Source organism: Schistocerca serialis, chromosome 5 (assembly GCF_023864345.2).
Source record: "Schistocerca serialis cubense isolate TAMUIC-IGC-003099 chromosome 5, iqSchSeri2.2, whole genome shotgun sequence".
Lineage (NCBI taxonomy): Eukaryota > Metazoa > Arthropoda > Insecta > Orthoptera > Acrididae > Schistocerca > Schistocerca serialis.
In genome coordinates this window covers 389,063,225-389,077,493 of record NC_064642.1, presented here as the reverse complement: position 1 = coordinate 389,077,493, position 14,269 = coordinate 389,063,225, and positions in this window count along the sequence as shown.

Sequence of the window (14,269 nt, the reverse complement as noted above, 5' to 3'; positions counted from 1 at the left end):
CAAACCCGGGATATCCCGCTTACATGGCAGACGCTCTCTCTGTCTGAGCCACCGAGGACACAGAGGTTAGTGTGACTGCAGGGACTTATCTCTGGCACGCTCCCCGTGAGACCTACACTAACAACACACTCTGAAGGAGAAAAGCCTTCGATGCAGCACAATAACTTAAAGAGTTTTGCAGCCACCACAGAGCAGCCTCCAGCTGCCATTGGTAATTCTGAGCATTAGAAGCAATAGCAGTGACCATAGACTGAATTGTATTGGGCACATGAAGACTTCAGCTAAATTTTAGTACTTTCATTTTCAAATCTAAAGTGCGCTTATTAGCGATCACAGGTTCAACATGTGCTCAATCAAAGTAGTAGCTGCATTTATGATTCTTCTGTTGTTCTTTCACTCCTTCTTGATTAAGTATTGGCAACCACTGTGCAGCTTCTACAAACGTAGTTGCTTCACCAAATGTTGTGCTGATATTAACTTATTCATTCCACATCCATTATCTGACCTCTGCCAAAGGTTGATACTTCAGTTTGGTTGTACCCTCTGTTTATATATCATGAACGTAGCGGTTCTTTGTCGTTTGTGTACTTTGTGTTGAATTTGAAGTCTACAGTGACTTGTAATGAATAGGATTTTATGATGACCATTTGTTACGTTCAGTAGCTCGATGAATTCTCTATTTTTATCATCTACGTGAGTTACAGCACCCATGTCTCATGTATGCTAGGGCCACCACTGTTTAATTAATTAAATTTCCTTAAGATATACATTGGATAATACCCGCAATTAAATTCAAATGATCCTATGGGGAGTGATCCGTTTATCGGTAAGGTGATCCAGCACTGGTCATTCAGATATTGATATGTCGATTGCTCAGCTGTAACCTCATCATAGGCGTATTCCTAACAGGCATGGTATGCCCATATCTACTACCGATCTTTAAACTGACTTATCAAACGAATTGAAGGGATAATTGCATCTTAACTTCCACTCTTATAGATGACGTAGTTTGCTATTTCCACATTTATATATAATAGCTAGAGGTGAAAGAAACGATAAGCGACATTAAATGTCCTAGGAACGGCTATAGATTGAACACTGGATCTTTGCACTGATGTTCTGGCAGTTACCCATGTACTGCATTACATAATATACATGAATTTAGAAAGAAAACGACTACTTCTATAAACAAAATAAACAACGCAAGATAGTGTAAGAGCATGAGAAGGTTGTCTAGGTATAGGCACAGGCAACCATGAACCGCACTACCTAATGAATAAAGGTGCCATCAGCCTAAAGGTTGGTTTAAACAGCCCAATTCTTTATTAGGCATGGATCTATGGTGCTACTGGAGGTGGTATGACGTTGTCTTCTCTTACTTTTCTACTGATTTATCCAACCAGTTATAGGGATAACTACAGTTTATTGTGGATCCTGAACCATGGTCCAACTTACTGTTTTTTACATTAACAAACACTGTCAAATGGGAAAGAAGTGATAACGATAGATAAAAATCCTAGGAATGACCGTGGAACTTGAAAACGAGAAAGAAATAAGGGTAAGCATGAAAGAAATGCCAACTGAGGTGATGCAGCGGTAAAACATGGTTCATATTCGGGAAGACATCGGTTCAAATTCGCATTTCACCATCCAGTCTTAGACTTTCCGCTGTTTTCCTAAATCGCTCATGACAAATGTCAGGATGGTTCTTTTCAAAAAGACATAGTCGATTTTCTTCATCATTTTTCTTCAATCATAACTTATGCTCCACCTTCAATTCCCTCCTCGCTTCTGTGACGCTAAATCCGAATCTCCTTTTCTTTCTCCCAATATTGAACGAATTCGGGTTAAAACCACTTCTTCGTAAAATGAAAATAATGAACTCAAGTTATATAAAAGTTTTCAAAGGATGTCTCGGTGTATAAAAAGCCATAAATATTCATTATCCTTTCAGGAAAAGGGAAAAGTTATAAAAGAAGGCAGAGGACGAAACGAGCTCCAAAATTCATTTTGTCGTCCCGTCATCGTCGTTTAGAAGAAGAAGAAAAAATAACAGGAAAATTCTTGGGATTTCAGAGTAAAAAATAGAATTTTCTGAATAATTTGACGGCTCTCAGAACCAGAGGTGCTTTATCGATACATCAAACGTGGCACAAGCTTTATACAGACACAGCTGTGGCAGGAGACTCGCAGACTCACTGCCCAGTTTTCCATGGGAAAATTAGCCATTAGTAGTTTCAAATTGAAAATAATGATGCTTTTTAGGAAAATGTGCAGGTAGTTTGCAGTATTTTTGAAGCACTGATAATAACACAACACTGATGTAAAACAGTTTCTTTCACGTTTGCAAAATATATTAGTCGTATCACATTTTACATGTCAAGAATTAGCTTAGGAGATTTATTTACATCTTCCATTCCACTTTTCATTATGAATATAGCGAGCTTGCATCACAGTCTTGTCCGCAGAGAGTGTTTGCTTGTATTGCTCTCTGGTGTCCAGTCATGTGTGATATTTCGACAGCGTACCTTGCAGTCGTCTCCTGTAAAATGTTTGTCTTTGCCACATCGTGTTTCCTTTATGCTTTTACCACTCTGTGTTTCTGCTAAGATAGATCTGTTCGTTTTGGGACTGTGTTCTAAAGGAGACTACTGAAATGTATGTGGCCGACGGCCTGATCAAGAGAGACAGTAGAGAGACAGTGACTTCGCTCTCAGTAAAACGTGAGCTCAAGTGTTCAGAGCCAACTGAAGTCACGATGTCAGCCAAGAGCGACTTACGGGCTCGACGGGGACAGCAAAAGCATAGAGGGTCCCGAGTTCGCAGCCAGCATTCGTTGATCTCGTCCCCCCACCACTGCATTCGACGCAACGGGGAAGTGAGGGAAGGGCTGGGGAGCGAAAAGAGTTTAAAGGAGGTGCGAGGCAGAGAAAACGTTCATTCCGTATCCATCACCCGAAGATGACCGAAGGTATGCTGCCGAAATATCGTGTTACGTAAAAGACTGCACTCGGCTTGAAACACGAGAGCAATATAAGCAACTGATTCGCAGGGAGAGCGTTATGATCAAACAGAGAGTGTTTGCTCCGAACTACTGTCAACAAAGATCGCCTAAAAGCAGTCAGTTGATATGTTCCGATACAAGGCGTCATAGATAGGTAAGAAAAACAGTCTGGCAACCAAAACACTACCAAAGCCTGATAGCTATTCGTCCGAATTAGGTATAGAGAACCTAGTGCTCTTTTGTACTCTTTTTTTTACATTATTTTCGAAGTATTTCTCTAAAGTTTTCATAGATGTTTCAATGTTAAACAGTCTGTCGTCTGAGACGCTCTTATAATGTTTCGCTTGGTCGTAAGAATGATGTGGAGGAGTGTTCAGTGGATTTAAAGCTCTGAATGTGCTTGTTTTCTCTAAGCTATACGAGAACATCTTTTAATCTAGAAGCGAACGTATCTGTATTGAAATCCATCTGCGTAGTATTGTTCTGATGAAGCGGTTTTTCGTATTCTTCGTAATTGTGTAAATGGTTCAAATGGCTCTGAGTACTATGGGACTCAACTTCTGAGGTCATTAGTCCCCTAGAACTTATAACTAGTTAAACCTAACTAACCTAAGGACATCACACACATCCATGCCCGAGGCAGGATTCGAACCTGCGACCGTAGTGGTCTCGCGGTTCCAGACTGCAGCGCCTAGAACCGCACGGCCACTTCGGTCGGCGTAATTGTGTAAAGTGTGACTTAGGCTCATATGGTTATCATGCTCACCAGTGTCCAGATGGGTATGAGATCGAATCGTGCCAGCACTTGCTTCCATCATCTGACAGTGTTGACATGTTACTGCCTAGCTGCTTCCGGAGGTAAACAGTTTTGTCACTGGTTGAGATACTCAAAACGTAGGCTGATTTTTAACTGCAGTGGCTTGCAAAACTGAAGCGCAAAAGTAACATCCGCATGAAATGTCACTGCCGAGTGACATAGCTCACTGAAACTTGGACCATACGTAGAAAGAACTGCTACGCTATAGTACAGAAGGCAACTGAAATAAGCAATGAGACGAATAGAAATAACACTTACATTCAAAAACAATAATTAAACTGAAGTAACCGTAATTTATGATGGTCCATGGACATTACAAAAGGCGGGTCAGGGTTCTTTTTAGGGTTTGTCCCCCCACAAAGTGCTTTCATGCTGGCAACAAGGTTGGTAACGAATTCTAATGGTAGCGTGCTCCAATCTCCCACCAGCGTGGTTCACAAGTGCTGGATGATCGTTGGTGTATGTGGAGGGGTGGCAACATGTCTCTCCAATGTAGTCCGCCCCGACAGCTGAGTGGTCAGGTTGACGGATTGCCGTCCTACTGGCTCGGGTTCGATTCCCAGCTGGGTCGGAGATTTTCTCCGCTCAGGGACTGGGCGTTGTGCTGTCTTCATCATCATTTCATTGGGTCGCCCAATGTGGTGCCAATGACGCCAAACATTCATTTCCATTTCTCCAATGTATGCGACATCTGCTTGAGGGCAATAAAGTCGGACGAAAGGGGAGGCCAGTCCATTCACCGAATCTAATCTTGTTCCGAGAGCTCCTCCACTTGCGCTGTTCGATGCAGTCGTGCATTGTCATCCGTAAAAATATAAAAATGGTTCAAATGGCTCTGAGCACTACGGGACTTAACATCTGTGGTCATCAGTCCCCTAGAACTTAGAACTACTTAAACCTAACTAACCTAAGAACATCACACACATCCATGCCCGAGGCAGGATTCGAACCTGCGACCGTAGCGGTCACGCGGTTCCAGACTGAAGCGCCTAGAACCGCACGGCCACACCGGCCGGCACAAAAATATAAAGTCAGAGCAGAATGCACTCCTGAAAAGACGCTCATGGGGTAGGAGCACATTGTCACAATCATGGTAACAGATGACTGTGCCGTGTTCAAATACAACGACGGAAAAATATCACAACACTAAAAAACAACTACAGTAGAGAATAAAATTTCAGGAATACATTTGTCTACGTAGCATATTTAAGTAACTAACATTGCAAGATCAGAGCTTAATGTAAGAACGAGATAAGCAACTGTAAATGTGAAATGCTGGTAAGTTAATAACCGCTGCAGAAGCCAGAATGCTGAATGGAAGCATGCAAACATGAATGCACTGTGTTCAGCAGGTGCCAAATGTCAGTCTGTGGGATGGAGTTCCATGTCTGCTGCACTTGGCCGGCCGATACGGGGACAGTTAGTGTCGTTTGTGGATGGTGCGGAGTTGTCATCCGATAACGTCCTATATGTGCTCGACTGGAGAAAGATCTGATGATCGACTGGACCTAGGCAACATGTCGACACTCTGTACAGCATGATGGGTTACAACAGCGGTATGTCGGCGGGCGTTATCCTGCTCGAAAACAGCCCTGGAATGCTGTAAATAAATGGCAGCACCACTGATCGAATCACCAGGCGGATGTACAAATTTACTATCAGCATGCGTGGGAAAACCACGAGAATGCTCCTGCTGTCACACGAGACCGCATCCCAGAGCGCAAATCCAGATTTAGATCTAGTGTGTCTTGTACGAAGTCAGGTTGGTTGAAGGTCCTCAACTGATCTCCTTCTAACCAACACATTTCAAAACCAGCTTTCATCAGAAAACATAACAGACCTCCATTCTGCTCTCAAATAAACTTCCCCTTGACAAAAGTGAAGCCGCAAAAGGGGTCAGTTGGAAGCAAGCCACAGGGCATCTGGCTCGGAGCTGTCCTTGAAGTAACCGATTTTTAACAGTTCGTTGTGTCACTGTGGTGCCAGCTGCTGCTCAAATTGCCGCTACAGATTCAGTACGATGCGCCAGAGCCGTCCGCCGTACACGATGTTCTTCCCTCTTGGTAGTGCCACGCGGCCGTCCGGAGCCCGGCCTTCGTGCGACTGTACATTCTAGTAATCACCGCCGCCAGCAACCAAGCACAGTGGCTATGTTCCTGCCATGTCTTTCTGTAGTATCGCAGAAGGAGCATCCAGCTTCTCGTAGCCCTACAGCACGGAACCATTAAAACTCACCGAGGTCTCCATAATCGCGCCTTTGTGGCCTTAAAGGCATTGTTGACTAACATCAACTCACTACGTCCAGTCTCAAAGGTAATTAACGCAGCGTGTATTTAAAGCAAATCTGGTTTGGTTCCTCATAGTGGCGCTACTAGTGCAACTCTTAAGAGCCTGGTGAGAAATGTGGATACGTGTCATGCTTCAGATAGAGAAACACGCATACTAGCTTTTGTTTATGTCGCACAACTACTTTTGGTGTCGCGATTTTTTTTCCGGTAGAATATATGGAGGCCAGTACGCTCGCGCAGCATTGTGCCTTCCTAAAATGCAGGATGAGTCACTAACTGTTGTCACCAGGAATAACTCCGAAAGTATGATCGGAGCTTAAAACTTTGTAGGACAAAAGTTGCATGGTACAATGGGGGCCATAATATGACGCTGGTTATTTGTTGCTAGGTGGGGTCGTTTCAGAGATATGAAGATCAACTTCGTTTTTTTTTTAAATGGGATGCTATAGTTTGGTACTTGTTTTCTGATAGGGGCAATCAAGAATCCAGTGATGTGTAACAGTAAGGTCTTTGAAGGTCAACGAAGGTCACAAAGGTGGCATGAACGTCCATTTACAGAAGGTGTTGTAAGTGATGACCATTGGTATCAATGCAGTGCTGCAATCTTCTTATCATGGATTGAGTGGTATTCCTTATCACATCGGCACTTATCGAGGATCATGCTTTGACAATTCTCTCTCGCACATCTTCAGGTGTAGTTGGAACGTATTTATAAACAATGTCTTTTACTAATTCCCACAAGAAAAAATCGAGAGGCGTCAAGTCTGGCGAATGAGCCGGCCATGGCACATCTATTCCGTGTCCAATCCAACTATGTGGAAATTGTCTCTGCAACTCACTTCTAGGCATCAGCGAAAAATGTGCCGGACTCCCATCGTGTTGATACCACATTCTGATCCTTCTTCCTAAAGATATTTCTTCCCATAACAGACCTTATGTTTCTTGCAGGACTGTGGTGTACTTCCTACCATTAAGATTTCCTTCGATGAAATAGGGACCAATAATTCTGTCCTCCAGAATCCCATACCATACATTCACGGACCACGGTTTTTGGTGTGCAACTTGCCGCAGCCAAAATGGATTTTCAGCTGCCCGATAATGCACGTTACGCTAACTAAGATTTCCATCGTTCTTGAATGTAGCCTCGTCAGTAAATAAAATAAAATTAATAAATGTGTTTTCCCCTGAATCTTAAGTTGAGCCCATCGACAGAATTCAATGTGACGAATACAATCCGTACCATTTAATTCTTGACGGAGACTGATATGGTAAGGATGATATTTATGGCGATGCATAACACGAACAACACTACTCTGTCTCATTCCAGACGCGAACTAACACAAGGGTCTCGAACCACAGTAGCAAGAATACCAATTTCCGTTTCCTCGTTAGTAACTTTTCTTTAACGGATATGTTTCCGATGTGTTGAAGATCTAGTTGTTCTCGATTTATCGTATACATATTTAAATGTACTTCTTGTAGGGCGAGGATATCTTTCAGCGTATAAGCTCTAGCTCTGACTGAATTTCGTTGGCATTCTCCGTAAATGAGAAGCATATCGACTTGTTAATCGAAGGAACACATCATTCACATCCGCTTGATCCGACGATACTAGTCTCACCGTTTACTATCAGTGTTGTATCGCAAAACAGTTGAATATCGTTTACATGTCAATGGCACCTTAGATGGATTCGCCGTATCCGTCGAGTATTTACTATTTGCACGATATACGAGAGAGAATTGTCAGAGCATGTGCTTCAATAAGTGCCCAAGTGATAAGCACTGCACTGCATTGACGCCAATGGTCATCACTTCGAACACGTTCTGTAAATGGACGTTCATACCACCTTTGTGACCTTCGTTGACTTTCAAAGACCTTACTGTTACACATCATTGGATTCGTCCAGATAGCCGTCATCAGAAAATAAGTACTGAACTAGAGCATCCCATTTATAAAGCAAGGTTGGCTTTCGTATCTCCGAAGCGACCCGACCTAGCAACAAAAACTCAACGTGGCCCCATGCAACTTTTATCCTACAAACTTTTCAGCTCCTATTATACTTTCGGAGTTATTTTTCATGGCAATAGTCAAACCAGAACCATCAAAACGATCATGCTCGACAATGCTGGACATACTTTCGTATGGCGAGAGCTGGGAACACGTAATGCACCCAGAAACGTTGTCGAACAAGATCGTATTGTTGATACAGATGTTGTGGTGTTGGGAGGCATATCGCTGCATAGGCGTCCTGCTCTCCAACTCTTTGAACACGGTACACTCAGCGGTCAACGTTAATGTATCACTGTACTGTTTCTCCATTCCATCTTTTGAAAGGTGCATTCGGCCCTGACTTCAGTTTTGTGGATGACGTTACTCGACCGCATCGAACAGCGCAGGTGGAGGAGGTCTCGGAACAAGAATACATTCGGTAAATGGGCTGGTCTGCCCATTTCCCCGACTTACTCCCATCGCGTGCGTGTGGGATGTAACGGGGAGGCGTACTGCAAATCATCCACATACGCCAATGACCATCGAGCAATTAATCGCACTGGTAGAGAAACCAATGTTGTGGCCAGCATGGGAGCAGGTTGAAATGCATACGTTGCCATCTGCGGTGATCACGCATCCTATTAAAAACCATGTTCCGCTATTTTTAATACTCAATACACTATCGTGAATCGTGGTGACTTCAGTATAGTTATGGTTTTTGAATAATTGTGTTGGCAACGGCGTTGCCGCAGTGGTAACACCGGTCGGCGTCAGATCACCGAAGTTAAGCACTGTCGGGCTGGGCTAGCACGTGGATGGTGACCATCCGGTCTGCCGAACGCTGTTGGCGAGCGGGCTGCGAACTTGTGTGGCAAAATGAGGAGCAAGTAGATTGAGAAGTAGCGGCTCCGGTCTCGTGAACTTATGTGCCTCAGGGAGAGCGGTGTGCTGACCGCATGTGCTTCCACATCCGCATCCAGTGACGCCTGTTGGCTAAGGATGACAAGGTGGCCGGTCGGTTCCGTTGGGCGTTCCAAGGCTGTTCGGACAGAGTAAAGTAGTAGTAATAATTGTGTTATGTCTTTTAGATTGATTGGGTATATCTTTCAGTTACCTTCTATACTGTACTGTAGTACTTATTTCTCAGAATGGTCCAAGTATCAACTAGCTATATTACTTGGCAGTGACACATATTGCCAATGTTACTTTCGCCCTTAAGTTTTTCACGCCAGTATATATAACGATCAACTCATAATTGCAGTGTGTCAGGCCAAAATGGACGTTCTTGCTTGTCGTCTTCTTTCTTCTGAGCCTCTTATGCTCTCTCACACTGATGTTTGAGTAACGCAGTCTAGATCACAGTATTTTTTTTTTTTTTATAGAGTAGAGCCTCCATGGACTGCGTGGCAATAACCACTTTCATTTTTCAGTGTCTGGGTCTTCTTCTTGTTCCAGCTTTGACTTCCTGCCAGTATCTTCCGAGCCCACAAAGAAGAGCTTGTTTATGCTCTCCGCACACAGGTCCTCTCCGTCTTTTGGACATTGATGCCATTTTAAAACCTTGGTAGTTGTTCCCCAATCTCCTAAATTTGTTCCTGTCAGGAATTTCTCTCTCTGAGATACCAATCTGCCTAAGGTGTTTTTCACATTCTTCGAACCATTTCGGCACTGTTTTCTTAGATTGGATGAAACTCCATATTCTTTTTGTTAGTCGGTCATCGTCCACCTTCATGAGACGACCGTAACATAATCGTTCTTCTCAATGGATGCGGTGATGGGTTCTGTCTTGCTGTAAAAGTCCTCATTTGCTCTCATTCGCCATTGTCCATCAACCCATCTATTTACCTAGGATTTTCCTTAATATCTTACGCTCCCGCTTTTCCAGCCGCTCAGCTTGACCTTGTCTATTTATGGTCAAACTTTCGGACACATATAAGCCCTCAGGTTTTACAACTGTGTTATAATGTCGGAACGTGGCCTCTATACTCGTAGACTTTTTGTTATAGGTATTCTTTGTCAGTTGGTATGCCTTGTCTGACTTCCTCATCCTGACATTAATGGCTTCTTCTTCTAATCCATTCTCCTGAATGACTTCACCGAGATACCTGAAATTCTTAGCTCTTCCGATTTTTTGCAGATTGGTGATCATCCATTCAGGACCGTCACAGATGTTCGTCATATATTTTTTCCTCCGGACAGAGATCTGGAGTCCAACTTTTCCAGCAATTTCTGACAGCCTGTTGATCTTGTTGACTGCTGACTCTACGTTGTTAGCAAAAATGTCCAGGTCACCCATAAAGGCCAAGCAGTTAGTGTACACCCCTTTGTTCTTAGGACCAAGGCTGAACCGCTCTTCAGTTGTTTCTTCTTGGGCTAACAACTTTCTCCGCTCTCGAATGACTTTTTCCAAGACGCAGTTGAAAAAGAGTGGGGTTAATCCATCTCCTTGTCTTACGTTCGTTCTAATTGTAAAGGGTTCTGAAATCTCACCCATAAATTTTATTTTTGACACTGTATTATTTATTTTTAATGACCCATTTCAGCCAGTAAACACTTTATTCAAACGTGACCACCTAAAAATCTCGACGCTGATTTTTTCTAATTGTAGTTGATGTATGATTTCGTGAGGCCTGTACTTTCAGGAAACGTGGCCACGCATAGTGTGCCTTCAGTATTTAGTAGTGTTTACATCAACACTTTCTAAAACTGGATTCCTATTGTTTTTTTTTTTACAATTTAGGCTAATTCATAATATAGTGATTTAACGCGTATCTGTTTCGTTAAATTAAGACAAATATTTTCGGAATCTTTCCTCTCATGGCTCCCCAAAACTGTCAGTACCCATGTTTGAGATGTGTAACGCTATGGACGCTCCGAGCCGAATTGTGTGCTCCATTTTATTGTAGCAACGAAGTTCGTCGCCTACATGTGTATGATATGCACGAGAGACAGAGCACAGACAATGTCCGTTGCGTATAATCGTAGATCCACCATGAAAGCGCTTACAGTTTAAAAACGCCATTCTGCCGTTAACTCACGTTAAAGTTGAATACTGTCAAAAATGACTTCACTGCATTCAGGTAATGTCGAATCCAAGTCATGTTAGACCTAAAATTAGATGAATTTCAGAAATTTCCCTGTAAGGGTCAGAGGGCAGTAGCTAACCTAAATGTAAGTTTCAGTTGTTCACTTTTGTTGTGCAGTAAGCTACAAGCATTCTCATGAGAACAAGTAGCAGGTGGCACTGCACTTTCATTTGTTTTAAATCAAAGTACTAGCAAAGTCAGAGCCAAAAAAAAGTTTTATCATGCGTGATTAGTCCTATTTTCAAGAATACTTTACTTTAATCAATCTAATCCTTTTCGGTTTTGATCTTCCAACAATGATTATTCCCGTTATAACACTACTGGCCCTTACCAAACTGGAAATCCTTCTGTAAAGGTGACCGATGACACTGTAATTTTGCCAGATACAGCAAAGACCTGGGAAGTTCCGCTGAACGGGATGGACAGTGGCTTGAAAGGAGGTTATAAGATGAACATTACTAAAAGCAAAACAAAGCTAATGTAATGTAATCAAATTAAATCTGGTGCTGGTGAGGGAATTTGATAGGAAATAAGTCCCAAAAAGCAGAAGATGGGTTTTTTTCTATCTGGGCAGTAAAATAACTGATGATGGCTGAAGTAGAGGGGAAATAAAATGTAGACTGACAACGGCAGGAACACCGTTTATAAAGAAGAGAAATGTGTTAACATCAAATATAAACTTAAGTTGAAGAAATATATTCACAAACTGCGATTGTACATCGACTGTACAAATAACAGTGGGAAATGAAAATTTCTGTCGGATTGGGACTCGAACACGGATTCCCTGTTTAACGCGAGCGGTCACCTTAACGACTCTCGCTATCTCTACGCGCCTTGTAGAGCGACCCAAACCTCCAGATTTCACGGAGCCACGCTTTGCACGTGATTCCCGCACAGGAGAAGGCAATGCCATTGTCGTATTTGCCTTGCTCGGTATGTAATACAGGTTTCCAATGTCTCGAATGTTGCCTTGTGCTGAAGTGAAATGTGGACGATAACAAGTTCAGACAAGAATAGAATAGAAGTACGTTGGATGATATATTTAAAGCTTTACATGTAAACAAAGAAGTGGTCATGAAACCTGTTTTATAAAAATACCGTAACAAGGTCCTTTCAGAGAACGTTCAGTGGTAAACAGGAAATAATATTGTACAGTCTTAGACATAAAAACTGGCCGCCGGCCGGCCGCCACAGAGACTAAGTCCGAGTCGTTCGCTTAAGGTGGCCAATAAAACTGACCGCCCCTGCCAACGCTAAGTCCGACTATCTGCACAATCTGGCAACACTGTAAGATGCGGAAGTGTTAGGAGGAAGTGTTATGTATTTCCGAGTTGTTCTCGGGCTGAGTGAGCCGTGGTCTAGTGGTAATCGTCGTGCATTCAAAACTCGTAGTCGCATGTTCGCGTCCGCTGTATTTTTTTTTTTTTTTTTAACCACACGTCGGTCTAAAGTTATGAGTCTGATTGAACATGGAAGATAATTCGTTTAACATTCTACCCACCAGCAATAACAAGTATTCCAGAAACAATTCCGCAGGACAGCTCGTGGCTGCGTCGCGATCATAACAGCTTACGCTCGAGCGTTTCCTCGCGCTGCAGCGGCTACCAGCCACCGGCTAGACGCCACCCGCAGCCTGAAATCCAGCGCCGCCCAGGTGAACGCGGCGCGACGCTGTCGGTGTATGTATCAACTGTCATTTTCGAAATTGAAGTTCTAATTATCGTCTTGCAGTTAAGTATTGGATTCTGCATACTTGAAAACCATGAACTAGAGTTAAACATTGTAAAATTGAGTCGCAAGTGGAAAAAGATGTAACATCTTCAACACAACATTTACTTTTGGTATAACAGAGGGCTGAACGCAGAGGAGGTAGCTAGAAAGATTTGAACTGTGTTTGGAGCGAGTTCCTTTTGGAAAAATACGCCAAAGACCGTTCTGGCATGAATGATTTTCCACATTAAGGAAGTCTCGACTACTGATATATGTGATTGATTACCATTTTACCATCATGTGACATTTGCATTCGACAGGCAAAGTTCAGAAGTCTGGTGTAGGAGTACTGCATGCTCTAATTCGAAACAACAAAAATCAACGGAGTGACTATTATTGAACGTCATCAGGTCGCTCATTGAGCATTCCTATGCAGTACTGTTACTGATGACGTGTTATGGTGCCTTTATCGTTAACTTCCTAAGAAGAAATGAAAGGCTGAGCCCCACCAAAAGACGTAAACTTGAGCAAAGAGTAGTATGAACATAATATTTTACATCTGATAGCTCCAAAAGTGAGTTTTGGGCTACGAATTCTGCCCCAAGGGGAGTGTGTGTGACACAGCTGGAATTTGTTGCCAACAACATCCAGGAGATTGATAGGGAAGTCCTCTCTCGTCATATATTCGTAAAATTTTACCTTTCCCGCTCTTGATCGATCAACCGTCGACGCCATTCAATTCTAGACGAAAATACTCTTAAAACTACACTGATTTGATGACGTTAGAACCAGTGGGTTTCAACGGGCGTAGAATTTGTAAACAACTTTAGCATTGTCAGTTTGTTTTAGATATCGTGAAAGAAGATTCTCCTGCTGATTAATTTCTCTTTGATGATTACTGTTGCGTTTAGTAAACTAATGGAAAATGCAATTAAAATATTCAATGGACTAATAGAAATTAAAATCAGCTTATTACAGAAATATCACGACAGCAGTCTATCTTAATAAAGCGTTAAGTGTCTGTAAGATGATTGAGCCTATTTTAACAGGAATTAGTAGGATATTACCTACTTTTGACTTCGTAAAGATTTGTATTTACTTCATTTCCTGCATCATTCGCAAGTATTATGAAAATGTGGCATTTTATAGATAAATTATGAATTCACAACAACAACAAATATGTAGGCAGAAAGCAAAAGTGACATTATGAATTTGGCAGTAGCGTATGGTTTTCGCTCTGATACTAAGGGTTACTGTAAGTAGCAAGACGAATTTTGCTCGCGCGTTTTCTTATGATTCCCTTATTGGGTTTGTATCTGCCTGCTTGTAGCTCTGCTACAAAAGAATTAAAAATCTGGCCATCAGCAAGTCTCG